Source organism: Harpia harpyja, chromosome 15 (assembly GCF_026419915.1).
Source record: "Harpia harpyja isolate bHarHar1 chromosome 15, bHarHar1 primary haplotype, whole genome shotgun sequence".
NCBI lineage: Eukaryota > Metazoa > Chordata > Aves > Accipitriformes > Accipitridae > Harpia > Harpia harpyja.
The window spans coordinates 13,426,672-13,452,225 of record NC_068954.1 but is presented as its reverse complement, the minus strand read 5'-3'; positions in this window follow the sequence as shown (position 1 = coordinate 13,452,225).

Below are 25,554 nucleotides of genomic sequence, written 5' to 3'. Positions count from 1 at the left end.
CAGTATACTGTTACACACTGAATAAAAACAGCCCCCCAACACTTAATAAGCTGCTTCAACTTGTGCATTAACACTGTAAAAAAAGTTGATTTAGTAACATTGAACTACAAAACTTAACTTGTGAAGCATTAACAGGATATATTTTTCTTTCTGTAAATCTCTACTAATCTTACAGCAGATGAACTGGTGGCTCACCAGTAAGCAAATAAACACGTCACTTGGGAACAAGCTATGTGAACCTATTGACAATCATGTTCTATCACTTGATGCAATTGCACATGTTAAAGAAAGCTATTTTAAAATAAGGATGTCATTTATTGTCAGGCTGGTCACTAATTTTGCAGTTTGTTGGGTGACAGAAGATGGGTTGTACATGGTGAGAGACCAGAAACAATGAGAAGAGCAAAATATCAAAGCATTTTGTGAAATTAAAGACAGCCTCAGTGTTAACAGAAATTCCCAAAGCAGCAGCATATCAGAAGGAACAATAAATACGATATAATAGAGTCACTTCCAAAGAAATTCTTCCCCAGTACCCAACAAACACACACACCCCTGACAAACTACATGACAGAAAAGCAGACAATGAAATACAAGATGATCAATTACAATTTAAAAATAAGCCCTGTCTTGTAAGACTTGTAATGTAATTAGCAAATAAAATACATGGCCGTTAGCCAAGGTGAGTACTATAAAATACCAGCATGTAAGTAACAGCATAAAAGAGACTAGCAGCTGTGAAGCTGGTAAAATATAGAACTTTCTAAACTGTTCAGATTAAGTTATTGCCTTTGTTTACATGTATGGTTTCTGCTATGTGTTCTGAAAACAATCAGCTAAAAAGTAGTCTATATTACGTAGTCTATCTCTTTTAAGATGTATGCTTTATTTTGAGTAGACCAAAGCCTGTACTTCTACAGGCTGGACTATAACATTCAGAAGTTGAAGGAGCAGCTTGCAGTGGCCTGCATTGCTTTGTAACGTTTGTAAAGGTTTTGTTGTTTCTTTTTTCAAAACCACAGCCATAAAACATATGCTATTTTTCCAGCTTAGGACCAGACCAGCCCACAGAGATAATGCTGCTCCGGTATGCCTACCCAAGCTCTCCTAATGATGGAGAGCATTTCTTCAGTTAAAAGCTGTCTCCTATACACCTGCATACTCCACTAATTATTTTTCTCTCTTTGGTGCAGGACTTTGTCTCTTCCCTTTTGTCATTCTTCACCAAGTCCCTGCAAGAAAATGAGGTTTGCTGAGACCGCTAGAGCTGTGTTGCTGTACACTGTTTAGAGTGGATTGACTTGTGTTTCAGAAGCTGAACAGCCAAAGGATTTAATCACACATTCTTGGGGTACATTTCAGAGTAAAAGTGATGAAAACATAGCATTAAAGCAGTAAAGAAGGGGACCCGATTTAGAGGGAGGAAGCCAGATGTTAATTAATAAAACCAACATAACAGGGCTGTTTGGCTTGCCAAGAATATTCTTTCAGCTGCCTGTTTGTAGGCTGTTCCCCAGTTAATCAGTTCTGCTGCATTAAATTTCTTTAAAAGAAATTTTCTCCCCTGGTTGCTTAGAGCCCTGCTGAATCAAGCTGAAAGCTCTGTGAGGGGTGGTGAGCCAGGCCAGTGAAAGTAATTTATAGAACGTTACAACTCTACTACTACCTTCAGCACTGTTCAGTTTACATCTGCAAATGTCCCTGCCTGTTTCACACAGACAATTAGGCTCATTCTGTGTGTAATGCGCGCTCAGATGGCTTTAAGTTGGGAAGGGCTCGAGTTTTCACTTGTCAGACTGAAGTGGTACAACCCCTGGAGCAAGGACGCAACGGTACCGATATGACCGTGTTGCTTCTTCCGTAGCTTCTTCCATTCATTGGGCATTATATCATTGCAAGTGTAAGTGACTGTTTGAAGCAATATTAAGTTGCCCTGAAGTTCCTATCATTTAAATCTCCCAGGAACAGATTTCACACTGTATATTATGTCAACCAGAATAATGCATTGTTTTCAGCCATTCACTGAAGTCAGGACCAGCAAAGGAGAATGTAAAAGTTTATTCATCAATAAAATCTTTAGTAAGCAATTTAAGTGGGTTATTTCTCTGTCAAATACTTTAAGTAATGCTTATATTAGGCTAGTGCCTAGAGACTCCTCCAGTTGTTGTACTAGAATAAACGAGCATTAGCATCAGGGAGACATTCTGCCCCAGAGGTTACGGTCTTAGCATACGTTTGTTTAATTATACAGGCTACCTGAATGTGGCAAATAATTTGCGTATTCTTTCAGGATGTCATTGGTAATAATACTGGAATAAAGTAGATGCTTTATTTTCCTTCAAGCAATACTTTAAGAATTTTTTGCAGATATGTGAGTGAAACTTAAGCTGATGGAAAGTAATGTGTTCTGAAGTATTCAGAGGATTGATTATAGGCAAGAATAATTTAATTGCCATTAGAAATCATTCATGGGTCAGCAAAGTGTAGGACTTCAGTCACTATATAGAATTAAAAGTCTGAAATTATTAAGTTTCAAAGTTAGGAGAAATGATGCCTCATAGGTGGAAAATAGAGCATGTTAGACTTTCAGACACAGGTGAGATTACAATAAAAATGGAAACTGGGGACACATGAGTGCCCTCAAAGCAGTGGGATTTAAGACACACATCCTTATTCTCAGGATTTCATACTGGTTAGCTTGGGCAGCTCCCTGCTTGGTTCTTGGTGAACCCCAGCCTGAGGTGCTGCAGTCTCCCTGTAAGTTATTTAAGGCTCCTCCACAATCACACTTAATTCTGGACTGTGAATTTCATAAGCTGTGCCAGGCATTTATGAACTTTTGTACGGCTGGAGCTGGGCTGTTACTCAGATTTTGGTCCCTGGGATGACATTGTCCTTATTGGGACACCTCAGCTGATAAACTTTCTGGTATTTTATCAGCTTGATGCCTTTGCATAAATAAAGTTTTTCCAAAGATGAAAAATGGCAATGATAAAGGAAACTCTTTCTGTTTACTAAAAATGGAATAAAACACATTCTCTACATGAAGCTTTGCACAGATGCTGGGAAGTCAGAAATCTCAGTAGAAAGCTCTGTTCGGTGTCATACAGGGAAGAAAGGATGACGGCAAAATCCAGTGAACCTTGATTTGGGAGAGGAAAACTTTTTATTTTCCCTTTAATGATTTCAAATCTTTTGGGGAAAGAACTGGGAGGGTGGAGGAGGAGCAAAGAAGAGGTCAACACCTTTGAGCAGTAGGATAACATTTGTATGGGGGCTGGCAGGGGGCAAGAGGAGCACAAAAAAGACAGTAAACAGTGATATTTATTTTAAAAAGGAAAGAAGAATTGCAGAAACTGTTTTATTAAATAAAACAGAAGCTGAGCAGTCTTAGAATACCTAATGCATGCTCCTTTGGGCAGGTTCAAGATATGGCTGCAGTGACAGTTGCAGTGATTCTGATCTAAAGTAATACAATCAAAGGAAATGCCCCCATTAACTCTAACAAGCTTTGGATCAAACCCCTGATGAATTGTGCTGCTCACTGGCTTATAGCTGAGCTACACTAGCTGTCAAACAACCAAAAAGTCTCTCCCCTGGGTAGCTTGGCATATAACCCTTAGGTATCCTTACAAATCAACATGGGGAATGACACGCAAAGAAAGGAAAATGGGCATTTCTGATGTCAGACACCATCCGTCTTCAATTAAGTTAGCTTCCGAAATGTTTCAAGTATCCAAGCTCTTTTTGAAAGCCCAATTGACCCAGAAGTCTCTAACAAAGCAATCCTTAAAACCAGCCACATCGTTAGTTTGTTTGCTTGATGGGGGGTTCTTAATGCCATAAACCCCAGTGCAGAAGTTAATAATTTCATACATTATCACTTTGAATATGCAATAGAAAACTCAAGGCAGCTGTTTGAACTTCCCTTTAAAAGAGGACAGATTGCCTTTATTGTTTGCACTACTTCATGGCTTGTTTGAGGCCAGGGCAATTATGGGCTGAATGACTTCCCTTTAGCTGTTGATGTGTAGGCTTGTTGTTGTGTGTGTATTGTTTTGGGCTTTTTGTTGTTGGTTTTCTTTGTTTTGTTTTGTTTTCTTTTCTTTTCTTTTTAATGAAACTGGAGACCATGTGATAAAGCAACAAAAAGTTGACAGGTAATGATCAAAAAAGGAAATGGCCACTGCTGACTTGGCATTTTATTGTCTTGTAAATGTAGAATTAAAATAACAATTACATTTCTGTGGAGCCCATTCTTACTGGTTTACCACTCCAAGGGTGGGTGTGATTTTGTGCTTTAAACACCACAGATAAAAAGGCAGAAATCTTGTCAAATTATGCTTTTTTTTTTTCTCTTGGGATGTAATAGTCTTTGCTATGAGACAATTTGTTAGCTAATTAAAAAGGTATTCATTTTTATTTACTTGTGCTGCCAATGATCTCACCAACTGATTGTTCATAATTGGGTTTGGCATTTTATTTGTGAACAGGCTAGTTCATGAAGACTTCATCTACCTCCTTCTAAATAACTAATTTTTTTGTTATTGGAAATTAGGCAATGTTCTAGTTCGAAGATTATCCTGAAAGTAGAATTATATACGTAGGAATAAGAAAATTTCTGTAGTGTCTAACTAGATACTTTGGAGGGACTTTTCCATAAACTGCTTTATATGCAGTTTCTAATTACTGAAGAAACAGAAGTCAGAGGACCAAACCTATAATGAAACATTGCCAGCTGACAGTTCTTTGAGGAAGTAGTACAATGAGAAGAAAAATATTTTTTATTCTAGGAGATAGACAGTTAGATATATAGATAGATAGAGCACTTCATAGTGGCTGCTGTGGTTTTGCTTTTTGGCTCCTGATGAAGCTCTTTCAGGCAGAACTAGGATTTACACAAAATATTCAAAAATAATAGTGCCAGTAGATATTTTATGTTGGTTTATGTCTGTGCTGTATGACTGCTACAACCAAAATATAAAGGCAAGGTAGAAAATATATGCTTTGTCTTAAAACTGGGAATGTTTCATGTCAATTTATTACTGAGACTACATGTTGCACAGATGCTGTTTGCACATTATCCTATTTCATATAATGTTGAAAAAAATTACCAGAAAACAAGTCTTGAAGTATGTATCATACCTGCCTAGGAGACTGCACTATTTAGGAAGGAATTAAGAATACCCTAACTCAATAACTTAAGGTTTATGACAGAAACTTAAGACAAGTTACTCATCCCCATGTTCTTGTTTATATGGTGAGCATCATACACAGAATAACAGTAAGAAATTGTGTTTCTATTAGTAAGCCACGATGTTACTGCTGAGGGTTCAAGTGGTGCTGCCTTTCTAGCCTCCAAAATTTCAGAGCTGTTCATATTTGTTTAGTTCCTTAAATGATACAATACTTTCTCATCACAAGGGAAAAGTCTGATTGTTTAATTCCATTTTAGGCACTTTAAATTTATTTCTGAGGTTCTAGCTTGGGATTTGCTCCTCACAGACAAGAAGAGCCTTCCTCCCTGTCGTCTGCGGGAGGGGGTGACAAATGGCTCCAGGCTGCTTCCATGGCACTGGGGTGGCTGTTGCTGTCATCTCCGTACAAGTGTGACCTACTCCGAATACACCCGCTGCAGGGATGGCCCCTCCCTTTCAAGACTTTTCCTTAGAAAGACTTTGAACTCTAAATGTTCATTTTTCCAACAAGCCACTCTAACAATGTTTAGTGATAGCAATAGTAAGGTATTTTATTAGGTTTGTGTGGCCAGGTTTTGGTAGCAGGGGGGCTACAGGGGTGGCTTCTGTGAGAAGCTGCTAGAAGCTTCTCCCATGTCTGACAGAGCCAATGCCAGCCGACTCCAAGATGGACGCGCTGCTGGCCAAGGCCGAGCCCATCAGCAACGATGGTAGCACCTCTGGGAGAACATGTTTAAGAGGGGGGAAAACCCCACGCAACTGCAATTGCAGCTGGAGAGAGGAGTGAGAACATGTGAGAGAAACAGCCCTGCAGACCCCCAGGTCAGTGCAGAAGGAGGGGAGGAGGTGCTCCAGGCGCCGGAGCAGAGATTCCCCTGCAGCCCGTGGGGAAGACCATGGTGAGGCAGGCTGTCCCCCTGCAGCCCAGGGAGGTCCACGGTGGAGCAGATATCCACACTGCAGACCCTGGAGGACCCCACACCGGAGCAGGGGGATGCCCAAAGGAGGCTGTGACCCCGTGGGAAGCCCGTGCTGGAGCAGGCTGTGCCTGAAGGACTGCAGCCCGTGGAAGGACCAACGCCAGAGAAGTTCGTGGAGGACTGTCTCCCGTGGGAGGGACCCCATGGTGGAGCAGGGGAAGAGTGAGGAATCCTCCCTCTGAGGAGGAAGGAGCGGCAGAGACAAGGTGTGAGGAATTGACCCCAACCCCCATTCCCCTGTGCTGCTTGAGGGGGGAGAAGGTAGAGAAAATTGGGAGTGGAATTGAGCCAGGAAGGAGGGAGGCATGGGGGGAAGGTGTTTTAAGGTTTAGTTTTTATTTCTGTCCTGGGTTCAGCTGGGATAGAGTTAATTTTTACAGGAACCTGGGAGGTGGGGTGGCATAGCCGGGGCAGCCGACCTGAACTAGCCAAGGAGCTATTCCATACCATGTGACATCATGCCCAGTATATAAATGGGGAGCGGGCTGGGGGGAGCGCTCTCAACTTTCAGTGGCGGAGCGTCGGGTTCCGGGTGCTGAGCAGTTGCACTGTGCATCACTCTTTTTTGTATATTCTTTCATTAGTACCGTTGTTGTTGTTGTAACCTTTTTTTGTGTTGTCCCAGTAAACTGCCCTTATCTCAGCCCTCGAGGTTCCAGGTTTTTTTCTTTTCTCTCCTCCGTCTCCTCCCTATCCCACCGGAGGGGGGCGGGCGGAGTGAGCGAGCGGCTGCGTGGTCCTTTGTTACCGGCTAGGCTGAAACCACAATTTCTCATTATCCTACTCTGATTTTGATTGGTAATAAATTAAACTAATTTCCCCAAGTCGAGCCTGTTTTGCCTGTGACAGTAATTGGTGAATGATCTCCCCCTGTCCTTATCTCGACCCATGAACCTTTTGTTATATTTTCTCTCCCCTGTCCAGCTGAGGAGGGGAGTGATAGAGTGGCTTTGGTGGGCACCTGGTGTTCAGCCAGGGTCAACCCACCACACGTATCATTTGAAAAGCAAATTTTGTAGGGATATATGACCTGTTGTTAAACCTGTTGATGTAGTTCAGAGAAAATGGACAAGACACTCTATTCCTTTATCTTTGATTCATAATGACTACAACAACACAGCTACTACAGTATTATACTGGCTAGCATATGGGGAGCCTTTCACATATTCAAAGTGCTTTGCAGGAATTAGTAACTGCAGCAAATTATTACTTGTAATATCCTTAGTCCCAGCTTACTGGCCTGGTTTGCAGAGGACAGGTGAAACTACAGTTCTAACACAGCTCAGTGAGTCAGAGGAAGTCCTAGCTCAAGACCTTGACCTGGATTTGACTATTGCTGCTAGCATTAAATGATCAAATTTATGCCTACTAACAGTAAAACTGCAAAGGAAGAGATAAATATTCCTTCCAAACTTAATAACCCTATTCATTCTTTAATCTTCAATGTCATTTGGATTCTGGGAAGAATGGTTTTCAAATCATCCCCAAACTCATATTCTTTACTTGTGGACAGTCCTGGCCCCAGTGCTGGCAGTCAGCAATGCTGAGGACAAGTACCGTGGCTTAACTACACTTTTGCTATGTGTCATCAGTGAGCTATGTGTTATCAGTGATCAGGGCATAAGTAAAAGAAGTGAAATTAATTGTCATCCATCAAGATGCATCATTATGCATGACTGTGAATCATTTCAGTGAAATTATTGCCCTTTTCCTTAGTCTATTTGTCTTACACAGCTTCAGAGAACTCAAGTATAAAGACACACACACAGTATCTTCCCACAAGTGTACAAGTACTTATAGACACACAACAAATAACAATTTCCAGCTTTTTTAAACTCAAGTCTTACTCTTCTCGCTCTAAAGCTACTGCTTTCTCTCTGGACTTGCCTCTGTTACTGCTGCCATCTAGGATCCAAGCTCCTGTACAGCCTTGTACAGGCTGCCCTGAAGACCATCATGCTGAGGCTTTGCTAATATCAGGTCTCACTGAAGATGCTGTATTCCATTATATTTCCCAATTCGAACATAAGTTTCCTCTGCATGTTATAGTAGGAACACCAAGCAACCTGATGCACCTTGCCCATCTTATCTATGGGCTGTTAGAGCTACTTAATTAATTAAAGCTACCAGTAAGCTTTAATTCAATGATCTTAGGTAAATACTTCATGAAGTGAATTATTAATCCATCACAGTGTTACATACCCTGTTGAACCTCTGAGATGTTCAGTCATAGAAAATATGTTTTCAATTCTTTGGCAATTACATAGAAAAAGCAAACTAAACCATGTTTGAATTATTAGAATTTCTTTTTTTCAGAATTTTTTGAGAACCAGAGAAATGAACAGATATGTTCAGGACCATGTAGCACAAATTCTGCTTTGGTTTTGAGTTTTCTTGATTTTTTTAAATACAACCAAAAGAAATTATGTCAATTACGTCAAACAAAAAGGGAAAGTATTACATAATGAACATACAGAGAAAGAACACTTAGGTCTATACACGAACATATTTTTTATTCTATATAATTTACTTTTTGATTGAACATATTTGTTGAGATTGACAAGATCTCATGAAAGGTTTTGATTGCCTGCATTTTCAGAATAGTTTGATTAAAACCGTCATGCTGCTAATCTTTATTGCTGATATTTCCTTGCTGACCATGAAACTTAACATCCTAATTTTGATTTTATTTATTCTATGTCTTTCTACGGCATAGAGTGTAAAATATATAATCAAGAATATCTTAAGTTAGTATTCCAAGAAAATATTTTATTTTTTTTTATTCTTGAGAAAAATGAGTTATTATCTCGTTAGTATTACAATTCATATGCTATATTATTTTAAAGTTCTGCCTTTAATGTAAAAATAGTAATTAAAAAATGTTCATTAAAAACTGTAAAGAAATCTTGGAAAGAGCTTAAAAAGCCTTTTGAGGTTTATTTGCATAATTCATTTTTAGAATTTTAATTAACAAGGATCTGTAATTGTTCTTCTTCCCACTTGTGTTGCAATTTCCCATGCAAATACAAATTAGGAAATGCTATTTTTACTGTATGAGAAGAACTATGTATGCAGATAGTATTTGAAGCCAATTGTCTTACTGCAAAGTTTTATCTTCGGGACATTTCTGATACTATGGGGTTTTTTTAACTCTCCAGGGCTAAAATATATTTACTTGTTTGAGAAAAGTGATGTGTACAAAATGAGCCTTACTTAAATCAGGAGGAAATTTTCCACCGCTGATGGAAGAGACCAAGATCTCACACTTGGACACCTGCAGACACAAACTGCTAGTGCTGGTTCCTCAGTGATTAATACAAAACAGGTGAATACACCAGGGTGGAACAACTATCCCTGATATTGGTGCAGAAAATAACCTAGTCCTCTTGGCAATGCCTTCAAGTAAACATATAAAAATTATATTTTGTCCTCTTTTTACAACTTATACAGAAAAGTAAACAATATAAGAACTCTTAGGGAGTTCCTCCCCCACTTCTTCTTTTTAACTCCCCAGTCGACTTGTAGGTCTGAACTTTCAGCTGTTGTAAATTGATGTAACACCTCTGAAAAACAGCCTGCTGTTCTCAATTCAAAATGGAGAATGAGAGATTGAAACGTAAACAGCTGGAGTAATTTGAATCTTCCTTTGTTTGTTTGTTATTTTTGTTGCTGTTTACCTATATTTCATTCCAACTCTTGGCAACTGCCTCAGATCCACCTTGCCTTGTGAAATATTCTACATCTCTCTGATCTTTACGCTTTCACTTTGACTTTATTCTCTCTTTGTGTACTTTTTTCTCCTGCTCTTTCTTGGATTTTGCCATAAACGTACTCTTTAGAAACTGTCAGAAAACATCTTTCATATGTGGGTGGCTCTTCAAAAAAGTGGCATCTATGGGACACATCTTATATACTAGCGTTGGGTTAAGTGAGCTACTTCATCTGTTGAGCTACAGAACTAAAGAAATACAGTTAGTTCATTTATACTACTAAAAGTAATTGTTACTGACAAATCTTGAAATAGGAAAAAACTGAAGGATTTCAAAACAATAGTTCTACTCTATCTTATGCAAGGAGGATGCATATTTATTACTGTAGCCTCAGTCCTCAAGAAGTGGTAATAACTGTCCTTATAGAAAATTTAACCTTTAATTAAAATGAAATCTTTAATACTCTCTGTAACAAAGGCAAAGATTTGGCCTTTGCAAAATCCAGATACATATTTTTAAACTTACTGGTTTTAATTTATACCATCTTTTTCTTTCCATCGTCTGCCACTTTTCTTCATCTCCACTTAATATTCTCTTCATCTTGCACAAAGTGACACTTTGTTGTCTCCCACTTTACTCTTAGTTACCTAAACCCCAAGGAATTATTAGTCTTGTACAATGAATACTAAACCAGTGCCATACATTTGAAGCTCTTTCTTTGCTTGAATACAACAATAACACCAAATAATAACATATGCTGAATAATGCCAATCTTTATAAATTTGTCTTCATTCATTCATCAAACCAAGTTTATTCATTATATTCGCTACTTGATATTTGACCTACATTGGGGTAAGTTCATAGGAATCACCTTTTAAAAAGAAAATTGAGACTGAAACAGGAGTAAACCCAGTAGTGCTGTCCTGGTAGCATCTACACTGTACTGTCCCACAAGTTTTCTGCACAAGAGCCTCCTGATGATATTTACAGGAGTTTGAGAAGAGATACCTGACAAACTTTTACCTTTCTTAACAACAAATCATCCTTGATACAGAATATGCAAAATGTTTTGTTAAAAGTCTCTGTTATATTCTATATAGTTACAGCAGGCAATGCCAATTTCAATAGTCTGTGATGAATAAAACCAGCGTTTACATGTAGCTAAATCAGAACATTTTTTTTCTGGTGGGTTTTAACCTAACAAATGATATAAAACAGACTTACACTTTTAATGTAAATTTAGTGGAAGTGGAAATATTGGTTTGATGGCTATTAGAACAAAGAGTTTGATTTACCCATGGTTTGAAGGAATATGAAAAGGTCAAGATTAAACTTCCCTCTGCCCTCCCAAGATCAGCTTAATGATGCACAATACACTGTAAGACTTAGCTTCTTTGTGATGCACTCTAAGAATACAGTAAAATGGTGAAGTTTGTACTGTACAATGTTTAATTCATGAAATACTCAAATAAATATGCAAATGGAAGGCTCTTTCTATATTAGATGCCATAAATACACTTCAGCTATATGCAGCACTCCTAATCAATGCATATGTTTAGTTAACAAGAACAGTAGAGGTTTTGGATGAAATAATGTACCTTTAAATAAAACTTAATTATAATTATTAAAAAATAGTGATTAACACTAGTTCCTTTGTGCAGTTGTGAAAATCTGTTTCTACTAATATGAAGACATGGTGCACTTAATATGATCCCTTTCTCTCATGATGACCATATGGTGCGTAAGAACCATTTTAAAAATAAGGATTACAAGTGACACTTTATAACATTACATATATGACATACATACATTTGCCCTGTATGTCCTAAACAATGTTTTCTACTCAAATGCAGCAATATGTTATTGAAAACAGAAGACTTTATGTTCAGAGTTAATTAGTTTTAATTTCTAGTTTGTCCTCAAGTATTTGTACTTCATAAATACAACCAAAATGTAGAGGTAAATTATGTCTTTTTTCACTCTTCTGACTTGTAAGCTCAGGTAAGGAAAGTAAACAACATAGGATGCTTGTTAGTGGATTCCACTTTTTTTTTAATTTCAGCTGGATACTTGCAAACCGGAACAAAAAATTACCAACCTAGGTTCCTGGCTGCCTTTAGGATCTTCTAAAAATACCACAAGAAATAAATACACCCACCTGTTTTCAGAACATTATTTATTTCTTGTTATTAATACTAACATTAAATCTGATATAATAAACAGTGAATATAATAGAAACAGAAAATATTTTCAACAATTCACTGCTCAAGTTGTTACTACGCCTACAGGCAAAGGAGGAATTTCAATACACCTCAGCAGCTGACAGACAGACTGTGGAAAAAGTTCAAAAAGAGATACGAATGCAGCCCATATTTCTCAAGCATTTACTAACCACCCCTTCTTCCTCAAGCCAGGAAACCTAATAAATAACCTATTAAATAAATTAAAGCCTGAGCAACCTGGTCTGACCTTGTAGCTGACCCTGCTTTGAGCTGGAGGTTGGACTAAACACCTCCTGAGTTCCCTTCCAACCTGAATTATGTTATATCTTATGATGTGGGTGTGTTTCTATTAGCATGTTTTAAACTGTTCATATGCTTCTACCATGCTCCAGTGTTGTTAAAAAGTTTGCAAAGAAGGCAAACCTATCATCTCCTAATTATAAATGAGGATGATAAATAAGCAATGATCAACATTCAGTTGCTTAGTTTTAAAATCGATATCAGTCCTGCAAAATTTTAGCAGACATTTTCTGAATTAGACCAGGTGTTTTACAGCAGCTCCTATGTGTGGAACTTACAGCAGTTTCTATACAATGATAAATGGATCTTTTACAGCTGTCTTGCAGGAGCACAGAAATACTATAATGTTAAGTGCTAAATGACTTGCCAGTGTTACACAATTTTCATATCAGAAAGGGAATCCTAATTTTTCAGCTCCCATTCCTGCAATGATAAAAAGCAAACACACAAACAAATGCACACACCCATTTCAATCTAAGAATTACTACAAAATTGTGTTGGTATTACTAACAATAACAATGATCATAAAAGTTTTGTAGCTCCATTTATTCTTAATGGCACCAACACATGGGGAAAGAGAATTGGGGTTACTATTATTATTGCTGTTGTTATTATTATTACTACAATTATTACTATTGTTACTCTTTTTAAAATGTTAACTTGGGGAAGTGTGCCAAAATTAAGGCACTGGAAAAACAAGTCATCTGCCTAACTATATGAAAGATGTAGTACATAGTAAAACCATATTGATTACTACAGTACGCAACCAGCAGCTATCAGTCTGCCATAAACTTCTTCTAATCTTTGCATGTTTAACACTTGGCATTTGTGCTGCTATACCAATTGTCTGAATTAAGTATTTTTAAATTATTGAGTTGTAAGTTCATAAATGGTGAGGTCCGAATGGGCCATCAAGCATCGTCTACCTAACACAGTACTTCTTTGGCAATTTCTGTATGAAGGTGACATACAGAAGCTTGTTGAAGCTAATCTTTTAGAAAATTGCTCACCCTTAATTAAAATTTCTAGAAAGTTTTAGACAGTGATACAGCATACTTTCTGTTATTCGGAATGTATTTATTTATTTATTTGACTTCATGTAGATATTTACATGTCAGCTAATTTTCTACTCTTTTTTTTATAAACTGAGAGAAATAGACACAAGTTGTAATCCATTGCCTGAAATAGATGTTTAAACTAGGTTAGATCAATCTTTTCTTAGAAATGGACCTGGTGACTAGCACAGGTACAGAGATTCACCATGTAGACATTCAACAAACTGAAGGCATCCCATAGTAGGTTGTTCAGTATCTTACCCTGGTTGTTTAAAATTGCTAGCATTTATTCCTCTTGGCCTTAACATTCCCAGAGCAGCTAATTCAAGGTATACACTCACAGAATAACCCCTGCTGAGTCAACCTGCTCTTGGAAATAGGTGTCTCTCCTTCCAACATTTGCCAATCCCAGGTTTTAGCAGAGGGAATCCATGGTTTTACCTACCCAGTAAGTTATAGAAAGGTCATGCCACTATCTATATTTTGTAATAGCCTGCTGGTTACAACATATTACTAGAAAATGTGATAGTTAGGATCTTGGTTGTCTTCAGTTTGGGGAGTTTTGAGCTCGTAATTCAAGGGACTGTCCTTACCAGCATGCTTTTAAGCATCCTGAACAAGGACTTACTCCTACTCCATTCCATCTTTCCTCTTGGACCTGGGCAATCAAGCAGCTAGTATTTGAAAAGTCATGAACTAAAAGGACAGGAAAAAGGGAATCTGGTTTTAGTTTATCATTTAGAATTGTCTCTTGAAATGCGAAATGTGTTTTTCCAACAGAAAAAACCTCAGAAAGTCATGTTTCCCCACCCTGTGCAAGAACTCTAGCTACTAGACTGTTAAAGAAACATGATGTTATAAAAAGACACTCTAAAAAGATGACTATTATTTTCTTTAAGTGAGCTATTCCATGATCAGACAGATACATAAATGTGAGGCTTATTGGAGAATATAACTGACAGGCAATTCTGGCTGACATCCACAGAAGAAAGGAGGAAGAAGTGGATGATGTGTGATCTGATAGAGAAAAAAGCAATGAACATGCTGGCTAAGAGTTTTGAAAGGCTTTGAAAGTGGTAATCTGGTATGCTGAAAAACAGGATGTGTTAGACAAGGGGATTTGAAATGTGCCTAGTCCTGGTTTGGAAGTAGCAGAATAACTCTCACTCAGTACTGGTATTACAATATGGGCAAGTAGTAATGCTTTTAATTGCTAGAGAGAATAAAACATTACAAAATCTGATCCTAAACATGCTTTGGCAAGACACTGTTCTTCCAGGTTCAGAAGAAAGGTTAGGTACACTTTCACATAGATCTATTTGGGTCTAGTCATTTATTCAGTAAATGTCTTGCAAAAGCTACATGTAGTGCAAATGATGAAATAGGGGATGGAAAGAACTTATGCAGTTAAGAACATTCATAACATCAATGACATCTCTCCTTCCTTCTCTGAAATAATATATGCAAAATAGTATCATGCAGTGACTGTGAATTACAGAAAAAATTAATCATTCAGCTTACTGAGCAATTGGTTTCATACTGGCTTGTAGATGACATAACCAGGATTGCCAGGGTGAATACTATCTTGACTGGCAGCTAACAGCAATGTCCCTGTGAACTGATTATAACTTTATTACAAATACATTTTTTTCCTAATGCACAGTACATGGGGGCATTGTATTCCAGGACACTTCTGCTGTCACAGGTAGTTTTGAATGTTTGCATAGGAATTAACACAGGCTTTGAGAGAGAAAAAAATGCTGTTCTCATTGTCTCCATTTTCTAAATGGAAAGACTGTATTAAAACATTGCCTTTGATGGCTTTTGTGCATCTATCGTCCTATGCCTTTATAATGTAAATTATTTATTTGATGAATACATTCACCAGAGAAGCTCAGCAATATTAACAGAGTAATTCTCTTTTGAGCAGGAGCAGACTGAAAATGAAACCTCCCAAAGGCCTTGGTACTGATGTCTGTGGTCCTTTGTAATACCAGATAATATTCTGGCATTATAAATTCCTTGGTAATCTTGCAATGACTTCTTGTTTTGAACCAATCAAGTCTCTTTTGAGTAAAGCTCATGACTCTATGATAATTAATAATCTATGATATCTTAAGGACATTAAGTTGAAAAACACTGTTTCCCACTTGTGACCTTTTACAACCCACCCTTTGGCTAAATTATTCCTATCAGAGCATTTCTTTCAGCTGGCAGGGAGAGTGAGGTGTGAAAGGAGTCACTCAAGAGCAACCTCTGCAGCTGATGACAAGGGACTGCCTTGATAATCTGGCAGTCCCCAGTACTGCACTGCTGAGCACTGCGAGTGGTGAAATACCAGATTGAGGGATATGGGTAAGACGCTGCTAAGCCATGTTTTAAACTTAAGGGTTTGAGAGAAATAGTGGTTTGATGCAACAACACCCATCTAAACAACTTATCAAAAAGCAGCACATTTTTGAAAGATCTGAAGATAAACCGAACTCCTGTAGACATTGTCTTTGCCCCATGTGCAGGCTGAAATGGACCTCTGGTGTTGCTCAGTAACAAAGCACAATGAGAGTGTGATCAACATCTTCAAATATTTGATCCAAATTAATCTCAGGTGTCAACAAAATTAGATTTACATGAGGAATTAGTTTGTTCCCTGGTGGGCTTCTGCTGTCTTTTGTCAGGTGAATGAATCCCAGGATGTGATCCTAAATAAACCAGGAGGGGTGGAAAAATCTGACTCTGAATAAAATTGCCTCTGCAGTAGCCTATAACTCTTGTAATGCTCTGTAACCTACAGTTTGAGCTTTTGTGTCAAATGCAGAATTAATTTTCTCATGGGTAATTTTTATACAAGCCTGTAACATCATAAAAAACTTACAGGAGCTGACAGAGCTACCTGCTCACCTCATTCAGGTTAGGTCAACATTATAGAAAAGCCATGCCCTGGAACTACTGTAATTTAAAGTCTGCTGATTTGCTCTTTGATTTTAACAGCATCTATAACTTGACATGAATTTGTAATATGAACATAAATTATAAATTTACAGTAAAGTTATCCAGCAATTCTATCATGAAAATGACTTTATATTAACCATCAACATTCACAGAAGGGAACTGCATTTCTAGATTGCCTTGTGAAATGCTTTATGGATATGAATTTAAGGATGAGCTTCCAAGTCTCTATCTTCTCCAGAGCCTTTTTTTCTTTAAGGAAAACAGATTTGGGGATGAAGGTTCTGATTCTCAGAGTTAAATAAATGAGTTTCCCATTATTTTAATGCCTATAGATACACCAGCTTATACAAAGGTAAATATGGGTATATCAGTATGGTGTTGTGCTACATAACCTAGACACAGTCTGAGTTTTAGACATCGGCAGTCCCTAGGCACCTACCACTCTCTTTCTTTCTATGTCTGAGAGACTTTTAGCAGTTTTGTGTCTTTTTTGAACTTAAAGCTTGTCAGAATTCACAGTCAAGTTAATCCTCTACCTGTCTCATGGGCAAGTTGTTCCTCTATGTGCCTCACTGGTCCTGCTATGGTGAGCACCCTGAGGATGCTTAGGATGCTGAGGGTGCTCTGAGAGCCTGTCAACTGAACCAGACGGCACAAACCAGGAGAAGCCCTACCTTTGCTCCATACCTGATGGTCAGGACACTGACACCGGGAAATTTGTGTTCAGTTCCTTTCTCCACACAAATGAGATGATGAACTTCATTACGGCCTCTTAAGAGAGGCTTGTCAACCCCACGCTACAGGATACTCAGTGGGGTGATGCTGGACACATTTTGGAAATGTAGTGGGGCATCACAACAGCATTAGCTTGGTATTCTCACTGCCGTGCTTTGCTGCAGAGCTTCCCCCATCCACAAGGCACTTCACTGCTAGAGCTTAAGCGCATTAGATGTGAGACATGGTATGTGCTTTTCAAGAGATGTGGATGAACTGAAGAGTGCAGAGGGGAGCAGTGAAGTTGGCAAAAACCATCACACCTATGAGAAAAGTCTGAAAAGAATGGAGTTATTTAGTATAAAGAAATGAACACTGAAGAGTTTGCATGTGTTAAAGGTAGCCAGTAGCAAAAAGGTTGTATATTGTTCACTACATCTATTGTAAACAGTACAAAAAGGCAGCAAGGAAGATTTAGCTTGGGAAGAGTTTTCTTTAGGTGAGGATTTTTAAGCACTGAAACCGAATTTGTCAGAAGCTGTGGTAGCTTTAAAGAACTGGTTAGACATATCTGTTGGGAATTGTCTTAGCTGTTGCTGCATTAAGACAGTAGTTTTCTCATACTATGCATATTATATGATCTCTGAACCAACCCCGTCTGTCTGTGGTGTGTGGAATCCTTGGGCTATGAGTTAGTCTGAATTTAGGCTTCAATGAATGCTGTGATTCTGAAGTCCCCTTTGCAGATCTGTTCTTCTCTGACTTACCACCTGTAACCAGATAATGAAGGGAGAATATGCTAAAGACTATGCACAATGTTGATGTTAAGTGTCTAGTGCATCCGCTTTGGGATCTCTCAGCTTAAGACCAAGATGGGTTGTTTCAATCACAACCTCCTAATATGTCCCTGTAAAGCATGCAAAATACTATGATGAGGTTAATAACATCTGAAATAAGTACTTAAAACAGGTGTATCGGTACCTCAAACATCAATGAAGTTATTCTCATGAGCGCTGTATGGGGTGTCTGTATTGCCTCTCTTTCCTGGGTAGTGAGCTAAGGACAAAGATGAAGTGACTTTCTCAGAGTTGCACAGGAAGCTTGTGGTCCAGCCCAGGAGCTGAATATAGCGACTAAGCCACAAGCTTCTCACTTCCTCTCTAAATCATTTCTAACAATCAGCACAAAGCAACAACAGTTGTTCTGATAAGAAAGAGATGTTCTATTATTGAAATGTTCTTGGGATGCACAAGGTAACAGGACTGTTTCAATTGTGTCATTTGGAATTAGAGTAAGATTTCTTCTTAGGAATAAAGAGACCATTACTAGATGTACAGGTATTTATTAAAAAGAGGTCTAAACCCAAAGTGAAAATAAAGCATGCAGCTGAGAAGCCCAGAATAAAGTACATGCTTAATCAAGTGTAATAAGATGAACTCTGAATTATAATTGCAAGTGGAATTCAAAGGCTGGAATATGAAATAAACAACTCAGGATTAGAACAACCTGTCTTTAGTGAAGACTGGCATGTTTACATGCAGAGTGTGCCACCCAATGATTTTAGTAAGCAGCAAACAACTGCCACCATATTTTATACGCATTTGAGGCCCTTCTCTGGAAAAGACACCACTTGTAATTCAAAGAGGAAATAGCAAGCATTTGCAGGGCAAGACGAAAAGGATCCGACCATACTCATGTTGCCTGTACACCTAACCAATGGAAAACATTTACCAAAACACAATACAAATTAATTTCTTTCACATAGTTAAAACTCCATAAATTCAGAACAATCTAAAGTTTGTTCTAGAATAAATGAGCTCTACAATAAATGAATGCATTACAGCACAATGAGAACAGGCTAAACAAGTCATTTTTGTACTCATCCAGAATGCAAGATGGAGGTCCCCTGAATTTAGTTAGCTGGTACTCCATATAGGGTGAAGAGAAAAAGGTGCAAAAGTTTTGCTTTACTTAAGCAAATTGTGAATGTAACAAAGCATCATGGCTTGCTAATCCCTTACGTAGAGAAACCTTCTGAAACATTACCTATCAAATACACCACAATGAACTCACAGTCATGATTGTTTCACACACACATGTATCCATCTATATGTTATATATTTTATATATATTTAGATGGATGCTTACAGGTTATTGTGACTTTCATATGCTAAAAAATGTCTTTGTTTAATAATTGAAGTCCTAGCTACTTGACTTAACGAACACAAATATAATGAAAAGCTGCTGTTGTCTTAGGATTAAGGACAATAAAAGATAAAATGACCATTATTAAAGAAAAAATAAAAGGGCCTGCCAAGAGCAACAAGCTCTTTTTAAACACCCACTTCAAAGAAACAGTAATGAACATCCACCATTTGAAGGGCTGGGTTACAGAAAGAAAACTGGAATATGTTCTTACAAAGGGATAGACCTGATTTTGTAAATGTCAGAATGGCCTAGGTTCTCAGAGTAAAATACTTCAGCAGAAATGCACTGTATGGGTCATTTGTCACATGAAACTTGTACAAAACAGAACTTGTTCAAAACTACTAATTGAATAGACTTCATTGAATAAAATCCATTGATTTGAAAAAAAGGTGTTTATATCATACTCTACAAAACTTTCTGTTTAAACATGATCTGTTTATGCCCTTTCTAGTTACGGAAATTAGTCCAGTCCACGTCATATGAAATCAGTTTGTACGATCTTACCTACTCGTCCCAACACATACCAAATATTTTATAGGCCTTTCATGGCACAAGATTGAAATATGCGTGACAGATTTCATTTAACCTGTGATCTGTGTTGACCATTTCAGCCATCATGAAAATGCAAGGCATACAGAAAAAATTAAAATGAGTAAAATAAAAATAAAAAGTAGAAAGTACATTGTAGATAGCGAAGAGTTACTCATTCAAGATGAAGCTTGTGTCATAACAGCTGCAGGATTCTTACTTTCATGGAAAATATTATCTATCTATCAGTTTAATGTTTGGAATATTTTTAGGTGTCCACCACTATTTATATATGGATGTTCACATGTAAATAATTGAAGTCTCTACTCTAGAGATTCAGCTATTAAAACAAATCAATTGTGGGAAGAAGGTCTATAACACAAGTTCTTTAGTAGGTGCAAAAATAACAGCAACATTGTATGGTTATTTGCCAAAAATACATAAATAACACTTCAATATTAAATCTTCAAAGAACTACACATACATTAACTAATTGGTCTATGTACTTCTGCTTTGCTGTACAACAGGTAGATGTAATTACATTATCTTCTCGCCAGATTGTTGTGGTTTAAGCTCAGCCGGCAACAAAGCACCACAAAGCAGCTTGCTCACTCCTCCCCCTCCTGCCGTGGTGGGACAAGCAGGAGAAAATACAATGGAATGGTCTTGGGTCGAGACAAGGACAGGGAGGGATCACTCACCACTTATGGTCACGGGCAAAAACCAGACTCAACTTGGAGAAAAAACAAAATCAATTTAATTTACTACCAATCAAATCAAAACAAGGATAATGGGAAGTAAAACCAAATCTTAAAACACCTTCCCCCCACCCCTCTCTTCTTCCTGGGCTTAACTCCACTCCCGGTTTTCTCTCCCTCCTCCCCCCAGTAGCGCAGGGGGACGGGGAATGGGGGTTGGGGTCAGTTCCTCACACGTTGTCTCTGCCGCTCCTTCCTCCTCAGGGGGAGGACTCCTCACTCCTCCCATGCTCCACCGTGGGGTCCCTCCCACGGGAGACAGTCCTCCATGAACTTCTCCGGCATGAGTCCCTCCCACGGGCTGCAGCCCTTCAGGCACAGCCTGCCCCAGCGCGGGCTTCCCCATGGAGTCCCGGCCATCTTGGGGGGCATCCGTCCCCCTGCTCCGGCATGGGCTCCTCTCTCCCCGGGCTGCAGGTGGGCATCTGCTCCCCCGCTCCCCTCCGTGGGCTGGGGGGGGACAGCCTGCCGTCTCACCGCGGGCTGCGGGGGCGTCCCCTCCTCCCCTCCTTCCTCACTGACCTCGGTGTCTGCAGAGGGGCTCCTCTCACATTCCCATCTCCTCCCCGATGCAGTTTCCCTCTTAACTCTGTTCTCCCAGAGGCGCTACCGCCATCACTGACCGGCTCGGCCTGGGCTGGAGGTGGGTCCGACTTGGAGCCGGGGAAGCTTCTGGCAGCTTCTCACAGGAGCCGGCCCTGCAGCCCCTCCCCCGCAACCAAAACCCCACCACACAAACCCAAAACACATATATTTTTCTTCCTTTGACAAAGAGTGTTTTGGACCAGTAGTTACATCATGACAAAGTAAAGACAACAAGTAGAAAACATAAAAAAGCTACTGAAATTACTAGCTTTGAGAATTTGATCAATTTCTAGATATTATGCATGTGAATTTAGACCTGGATGATCCACAGAGTTGTACAAATCCATCAGCCACTACCTTATTTTCACTGGAGTTCAAGCTTGTGAGGATCAGACTTAGTCCCTGTTTTCTTCAGGAAGTATGATGCAGCGATGTTTTAGTGTTATACATACCAAAATTACAGTATTGGGAGTGTATATACTACCTTAATATACAACTAGGCCAGAGAAATGTGGCTGTAGAATTCTGAAAGAACATACAAGAATTCAGACCAAAGGAAGACAGGAATTATATTTTAGTAGAGCTGTCTGGAAAATAAAAATGATGCTTCTGAAAAATGTCTGGTATTTATTTCTACCCCAGTATAGAAAACAAGAAGCCATTATCCAAGAGAGTTCAACAATTGAGCGACTTGCCTTGGGGTAGGAGAAGGTGGAGTTATAGTTCTAATTTCTGTCCAAACTAATCTGCAACAAAATTTTGAAACATTCACATTCTAGAAGAATTGGCGTGACCACCAAATTAAAGCATCAGGGCACTGCAATGAAAAGTTGTTGCTGATTAGACACCATATTCTCTTTAAACAAGCTAGCTTGGCTACCAATAGTTACATCACCCCAGGAAAATAAGCTCAGGATCTGGGGTAAATACATGGGTCTCATTTCCATGCGTCTATAATTATGGAACTAACTGCAGCCCTCACTTTGTACGTAGACATGCCTCAACATCTGCTTTGCACCAGGATTTCTCCCAAGGCCAGTTGAAGACTTTCCTATGAAATGTTCATTATCGATAACATTTTTCCATATGCTTGAGAACATTGCAGGCACATGGACTGCTACGTGTTCACTTTGCAGCCTTCCAGGTCAGATAATACTTCAGTTTCCTTTGAGTTATTGTAGATTTGGAGGGAATTAATAGCTTTGAATGGGATATTTTATAAAAGCATGTTTTATATAATGGTCATAAACAGATATCATGAATAACAGATGTTGTCAAAAACATTTTTCAAAACTTGTTGCAGAATCCTGTTCTATGAAGGCTTTGTAAGAACAGGTTAGACAAACATCTGTTAATGATGGACCAGGTATTGGACACTGCTGCAATTCAGAATGTTGGGCTGAAACTAAAAATTTTCAACTATTTTTGATTTGTGGGCTCCTAAAACATTCCATTGGAGATGTGGAAATTTCACACACTTAAGCTGATGTACAGTATACAGGAGCTTGATCTTCTTAGTTACCTCTCACAGACCCTTTCAAAACAGTTAGCAGACCTTCATGTCTGACTACAGATTAAAAACTGCTGCACTGACAGAAGGTCTTTTTTAGAGCTATGTATCAGTGGTTCTGTAATACGCCTGTACATGACAGTCCTGGCTGGTGCCATGGTTCCACAACTTTTTCCAGGGTAGAACCTTTTCCTGCAGTTCCTCCTGCCACTAGCTAATCCAGTAGCCTTCCTTCTGAATTTAATAACAGGGAGAGGCTGGCATTGAGGAAGCTATTGCAAGCTTTCCATCCCCCTGAGAAGAGAGATTTTATTAATTTTGAAAGCAGGTAACTAGTTAACGCCATCAAAAACCTGCTTACAGTTCTCTGATGAAGCTATGCATATGTTTTTTCATGTTGTTTATTTTTGTTTTCCCAGTAGTCACTGTAATGTAGTCACTTTAATAAACAGCTATAAGAACTATTAACTTACTGCTACAAGTCATCATACCACAAGTGTAGTTAAAGCCGGTATGAACAATTGCTCTTTCTGCATGTAGCAGCTTGTCTATACCTTGTAACAGTTCCTTAACTGATCATTTTGACTGGGTGGTTTAGTTCTGGTTTTAATGATACCTAAAAAGAGGAATAGTCTGTATTATGGACTAAATGACTGTAAAAATGTATCCATAAAAATAAACCAATTGTTTCTTACTGGAGCATGAGGCACAGGGATGGAACTGCTAAAACCAATTGTCACTATAATTTGGCTGGAAAATGTATGTAAGAGCCCAAATACTGGGGAATTATTAACTTCAAAAAGTTCAAGACTAAACTTGTTGCAGTCATAATAAATGTTTGTTAGTTAGCCTGCATTTTTTTCCAGTATATGAAGCAAAATGCATAGCTGTAAAAATGTTCATTCAATTACAATTTCTATTATTCTGGGGTTTGAAATTTCTGTCTTTTTTTTTTTAATTACCTTTAAAAGGTGTAGTCAGTCATAGAGACCTACAGCTTAATACATCTTATTATACTTACGGACTCTGAGAAACATGATGAATGGAAGAGCTTTTAAAATGCATTTTGGGAGGAACATAAAGCAACAAAAGGAAAGGAGAAGGCAAGCATGAACAGAGACACTTGCACAACAGAAGAAAAGGGTCAAACGGCAGAGACTAACAGCAACAGAGTAAGTTGTAAGTTAACTTGATCACTCACAGCCATAATTCTCAGCAGTAAAATATTAAACTTTGTATTGGTAGTTCAGTTTCTGGCCATTTACTACAAAGTTAAAAGTGCCGTACTTGTAAAACACAAGTCGGTGAACTGTATAAAGAAACTTTTTCCAGAACAAAGTTGACCAAAATGCTCTGAAGAGGTAATAGTCACCAAAGGGAATTGATGCCACACTGTTGATCAACAGAGAGGTTTCCATTTGCCTTCAGACAGGCAAGTTCGTGTTTTTCTCTGGGACTTAAGAACTACTCAGGAAAAGACAACAGTCAGGACTGTCAGTCAAGGCTGGAAGATCTCATGGGACCAGGCATCATGGCGGGTTGCCAAGCTACAGGGATCGAATAAAAGTGTAGTGAGTGTAGTGGATCCAGCATGTGGGATACTGTCTTGCCGGCATGTCTTGGGCCATGAAGACGATGTGAAATCCTGCACGAGAACAGCTGAGTTGGTGTACAGTGGCTTGCAGCACAACGGAGAACAATCTATTCTTGTTGATATAGAAGAGGGACAGGGTGAGGAAAAGTCAGAAAAGAGATGAGCGTCCCATCACTCACCCCGACACAGCTGGGAAAGCCCAGGAGAGCAGTAGGTGCTATGACTTGTGTCTTGTTGACAGACAGTGTGGGAAGGGAATTCTCAAAAGTCATGGCACTACTGAATCATCTTTTTGTCTAGCAGCTTCCTAAATGATCACTGGTGAAACAATAGGGCATTAAGATTGCCATCTTCTGACTAAGCATAAGTGTTCACACCTCAGTATGCAGTCGCGCTTCCATATTTATCTTCTTCACCAAGACATGAACAGTTTTTTTAAGTGTCCATTAAAATCTACCAACCACATAGAGCTTATAAGAGATGCATCTCTGGCTTACTCCTGAGATGTCCTCCAGACTTGAAAGAGTCCTGATGTTGGATAAGTTAATGTTCTCCAGTGCACCCATGATGCTTCCATTTCTCCTCATGTCATCTGAGCACATCCCTTACTGTACTTCCATATTCTTATAGTGTAAGAGACAGTTGTATTATGGCCAGTCTGCCGTCATGTTGGTATGAAGGGGCCAGCTAGAAAGAACTTGCTGATTGTTCTGCATACAGACCAAGGAGAACCACATTGACTAGTGGGCATGGATGACGGTTGGACTCAATGATCTTGAAGGTCTTTTCCAACCTAAATGATTCTATGATTCTATGATTCTATGACTTGGCTTGGTAGCCTTTCTCTCAGCATCAGTTTTACTTACTCAGCAGTTCTCACAAAATAAAAGGCAGTATCAAAAGCAAGAACAATATTGACTATCACTAACCTGTCGACTTTTCTATATTGGAGACAGAAGTTGTCATAGCAAAGATCCTTCTAGTAGGTTAACATTTTTTTGGCTTACAGCTGTATGGTCTAAACTCTTTACGCTGATGCAAATGTTTACCTAAGGGAAACAGGTAGCTGTTAGATTGCTTACAGTTCTTAAACATACTGCTCATTCCTTCAAGACAGAAATATTTGAAAACTAGTATAACTGCAGGTGATCTAATTTTTCATGTCTATAATATTTTTTTCTGAGTTTTATTATCTTTTTTCCCTATGGCATTTTACTAAACAAGAATTTAATTTAGAAGTCTT